Here is a 5,584-nt window from a genome sequence, read left to right on the forward strand (position 1 = left end):
ATCGGGAAGTGGTTTATGTCTAGAACTGAGCCATTGTTTTTGGCATTTAATATTCGCATAGAGAGTGTATTTTTCATCACCTGACAATTCTGTCAAAAATGGTTCACGCGCCAGAAGATACGAAGCAATGTTCACACGTTGGAAACGATGATCATCGGAGAGTTCGTGAGGCACTCAAACACCTTCTTTATGGAGTTTTCCCTTATTCCTTAGATGTTTACGTATTGTTTAATGAAAGACATGCAATTTCAAGGCCATTTCACGAGTGTGTTGCTTTGAGTTAGATTCAACAAGCGTCTTCAGAGCATCAATATCAATTCCAACATGCCAGCCCCTGCCATTACAGTTTTTAAGGCTAAAGTCACCTGAACGAAATTTGCTGAACCACCGTCGACACTTACGAACGTTAAAAACATTTCCATAAAGTTCTTTGATATTCTTCCGTGGCTAGAGAGGCGTTGTTGTTCTTCTTGTATTTAAACAGCATTACATGTCGAATGTGTGTATCCTCGTGTGCCATCACAAAAAGGGGTTAGAGTTTACTAAACTTTACGCATTATATAGGCTACACTAACGTGACGTTTAGGCGGTTCGATTAACTATTATACACGATGTACGTTTTTTGGGAGGTGGTTAATGAAAGTATTCCAAAACGCGACGACCTAATATATCCTCCAGATGGCTCAGCGGTAATTCAAAGGGCTTATAACGCTACAAATTGCGCTTCTATACCAGCGGTGGGCAGTGAAAAGATAGCCCATTGTGAAGCTTTGTGCTTTACAACAAACAAGTTGTTTTATATCGTACTTTACTAATATTGCCATATAATAATCATTCAAAGTAAGCGATACATTGTAAGTATGTTCTTTTAAAAGTATATTCAGCTAAACTCTGTAATAATTAGAAATAAATAATATTTAAAAACGATGCTTTTAAAATTATTCCGGTTTTTTAGCCGAAAAACGTTTTTTTCTTCTAAATTTGAAACCCTTGTCCGCTCTTAAAGAAATAAATATACAGTGTTTGATCAGCGATAACTTCACAGACTAAAATCTGGCGTTTGATTGCCTGTGGTAGAGAGAGAGAGAGTGCAAATAGTCCATTTAGTGGCTGTGCATTAAAACCAACAAATGCTATATTAAAACAACTATGGAGCCTCGCCATGTCTGTTCATGCTCTATCGAACGACCATATACCTTGAAAATAACCCTGCAACGTAATTTCCATTACAAAAGGCTCCATCGTAAGGCTGTCATGTCAAAAACATGGTCATCCGTATTCTGCTTTCTATAACACTGGGCAACAACAAAACATTTTTCTCTGCTACTAGAAAAAAATCAACTGTTTCTAAGTAATTTGACAATGCTGATTCTAAACATCGCATTTAAAATTACTGGTTACCTCTAGTTTTCGATTTATGATAGATTTATTCAAAAATGCTTATATATATATATCGTAAAAATAACAACCTTTTTTTTTAAATAACTCTATTTATTCATTCAAAATTACATTTAAGGATGTATAATCTCCATGCATTGATAAGTTTCTTTCATTTTCATAGCATGAGCAACAGGAATTGATGGCTTAATGTTCCCATTGTGCAAAAGTACAGCTTTCAGACTAACTTTAGATAAGTCTACAAAAAGTCTCCATTCTAAGGATGATGTTTAATACCTAATTGTTCCAATACTGCAACAAAATTTGTACACAAACACAAAGTAAATTGAAACTCTTGTTCCTGGAGCTAATAAATTTCATTGCTGTAAATGAGAGCCAAGAAGTTTCCCGTGTTGCTTTGATAGAGACAAGTCACGAATCAGATCATTTAGTTCTTCTTGTGTGATCAGATGAGGCAGTTTATTTTGAGTTGCCACAGGAATATAATTACTAGTTGAAGAGGATGAAGGTGATTCACTGTCTTCTTTGCAGGATAACTCTGTTTTTCAATTCGCTGGTAGACGTGGCACTGAAAGACCATCCCCATGAGATCCTGGTTTCATTACAGATGCAATATCTGGATATTTAATGTGTTGTTTAGTTTTGCCCGAAAATCCAGAAACATCAGTCATGCAAAAACAACAGATGATCTTTGGGCTCACACCATATCATGGGAACTGCAAATAGCATACTTTCTCTTTTTTCATTCAGATGTGCAAACTGTACAACACACATGTGGAGCTCAATGTTTTCTGGGTCACCAATTTTATATCCAAAATTGTGTGATGTTTTTTCTTCGTGAACCTGTAATATATTTTCCACAAATGTAGCAGAAACTCTTTGGTTGATTTTTGCACTTCACTTGGACTGGAGACAGCCGGCATTTCAAATGATTTTCTAAAAAATGTAAAAGAATTTATGTTTACAAAGCTAGAATTTAAAAGATTTTAAAAACAAAGTTTTGCAGAATTTGATTAAATCACGGGTATGATGTGAAGAAAATAAGACTTTGTTTTGACTGTGCATGAAGAAAGGTGAAGTGACCAACCAAGTGAATGAAAGGCAACTGAGAGAGAGGCGTCTGACTCTGCTCCTTTTATGCTCAGTCGAGGGACTTCTCGAATGTTCTAGCAAACTGAGCACGTGAGGGTTTCGTGATTCCTGGGCGGAGTAGATGAGCACGGGAATGAAGCAAAAATGGTGTAATTTGAAACAGTTAAATCGAGAACAAATAGCATATATGAAAAATATATTTGAAATTTTTACACCAATACAGTCAGTGTTTCAAGTTATCAAAAATGTATGCCTTTTACCCATTAACCTGTTCAAGTAAATGTAATTTCATAGCATAAATCTGTTGTACTGAGTTGATTGCATGGTATTTCACATAGTGCTGATAAAGTTTTGAGATATTACAATAACTCAAAATCTAGAGGTTTGTTTGTAGCTTAAGCACAAAGCTATACAATGGGCTATCTGCCCTCTTCTCACCACGGGTAGTAAAACCCAGTTTCTAGCATTGTAAGTCTGCAAGCATACCACAGTGCCACTGGGGGGGGGGGGTAAAATCTAGTGGCACTAGACAAATTTTGACCACATATTTGAAATCAGTGCCATTAAATTACCCACAATCACATGAGTTCTCTCCAGTAGCAAATTTTTTGTTATCCAGTGTAATCTATCAAGTGTAGTAGGATAACAGTTGCCCAAAATAAGTTTCATTGGTCTGATCGCACAGAAATACATAGGCGACTTGACCTGTATGTCTTCATATTCAAAAACACGAATATTCATTTCATTATCCTGTTGCTTGATATATCAAATGATTAAACAGATTTGTCATGGAAGCAACTTATGTCACTTTTCCAGATAGAGATATTTCTTAATTATGTTGCGTAGTGTTGCCTGGGGCACGTGGATGGCTTTTGCCACTGACGTTTATGTCCATGGATTCTCATCTGTTACAAGATACCAACTTTGCTTGTCATACTTGGTGTATGACTTGTTGCAGGTTCATTTCTGGGGTGTACTGGTACTCCAAGTTGATCCATATTCCTTTGGTTTACAATGCCATTAAGTAAAAGGGATACATATCTCTGTCTTGAAAATTCTAAATCCCCGATCTAAGCACATCTTTATGATCTGAGCATATGAATATTTTGTGTTGGAAAGGGCTGTTACATATGCTTCCCAAAGTGATCAATTTTTGGTAGCATTGCAGCAAAAGAATGCTAAACAGCATCAAAATGCTATTTTGATACATCGTTCCTCAACAACTTTATATTGGCTGTACCTGACTTGCTGATTTGCATATTCAAAGCCGTTTTAATATATTACGTGCTCATTGTTCTGTATATTTTTTAAGTATTCTTTGTTTGTGTTTTCTAGCTGATCTGTGTTTAAGGCTCAACATCAGCATGAGCATAATACAACCAATAAACATTTTAAGTGTGAGTATTAGCATCTGAAACCTGAGTTCACAACCTTTGTTATAAAAGTGTATTTGCAAAACAGTGATTAATAAAATAGTTTGGGGTGACTTATATAGGAAGTAATGAGTTTCAGCTTAGAATATTAGAATAAAACTTTATACGAACATACCAGTTAAGAGTATTAAGTTTAAAATTATTGAAGCGCAAATAACAACAACAGTATTATTGTAAATTGATTTGTTAAATTTTGAACAATGTATATGAGCTTCTACATGATGTTGAAGACAAAATATCATTAGTTTAAAATTATCATAATTGAAATGCAGTTCAACATATTAATCATTTTTTCTTAGAAATTCAAATGAGATTAGGAGGAATGAACATCAGTGTAGTAAGAATCTCAGAATCGTGTCGTTTAAACCCAATATATCAGTTTTTAAGTTATCTGTCTATTTGGCAGGGACCTCTGGTTCACAGTACTAGGCTCTGGCTTGTCCAGCTCTACAGTGCGAAGCGAGGCTGAGCTGAGGATAAAAATTAAGCCTTACCTGTGCGGTAATTGTTCAATATCGAGGAAAAGCTTTCTGTCTGTCTGTGGACGTATCTTCTCGTAAACGAGTTGATCAACCCAAACCAAACTTGGTATGCTAACTTACTAATCCAAAAGAAAAATAATTCCATTGAAAAATAAAATACTTTATGAATAACCCTATCTAGTTACTGCAGTAGCTATTGTAAATAATTAAATTTGAACAAAACTCACACCACAACAAAATTCTACAAGTCAAAGATTGTAAACAAAATTTTCAGCATTTTGTCATGTTTCCCATAATTACCAAAATGTGTAGTAATAAAATATCGAGCTACAATGCGGAGAATAAAGATATTGCTGCTGTTTAAGTTTCCTGCTCTTTTCTGTGTAACGAATTTATTGTTTTGTATTTATTTTTAATATGAACGTTGGTTAGGGCACTCGACCAGCAGTCTGAGGGTCGCGGGTTCGAATCCCCGTCCCACCAAACATGCTCGCCCTTTCAGCCGTGGGAGCGATATAATGTAACAGTCAATCCCACTATTCGTTGGTAAAAGAGTTTCAATGGTCTGATCGCACAGAAATACATAGGCGACTTGGGTGGTTGACGGTGGGTGATGATGACTAACTGCCTTCCCTCTAGTCTTACACTGCTAAATTAGGGACGTGTAGCTTTGCGCGAAATTCAAAACAAAACAAATATGCGTAACTTATAGTGTCAGATATGTATTGCGTGTAACGAATTTGTTATATATTTATTTTAATGACAACGTTTGTTGGGATTGAGTTTACATGTAAAAATCTGCCTAGCTTACAGTATTAGTTACGTATGGCGAAACTCCCGCCAATTCTCTAAGGTTGTAGAATATTCGTGAATGCAAGAATCGACAGTATATCCACTTTCGTAACCGGTTGAATATAGTTCGAACTTTCGAGAAAAACATTTCCCCACACATATAAAAAGACCAAGGCCAAAGAAGAGAATATATAAGTCTGCTAGGAACCTGTTATAACCGTGTACGCTATAAACCATGATTTTGCTAACCCTTATCAATCGGAAAATATACGACATTTCACCAGGAACAGTTATAAATTTCGAAGGTCAGTGGATTCTCATCTTTCCGAAAATATTACTAGATTCTCATCAGACGTTAGTATCTTTCAAAAAGTATTACTGAATTCT

Source organism: Limulus polyphemus, unplaced genomic scaffold (assembly GCF_000517525.1).
Source record: "Limulus polyphemus unplaced genomic scaffold, Limulus_polyphemus-2.1.2 Scaffold420, whole genome shotgun sequence".
Taxonomy (NCBI): domain Eukaryota; kingdom Metazoa; phylum Arthropoda; class Merostomata; order Xiphosura; family Limulidae; genus Limulus; species Limulus polyphemus.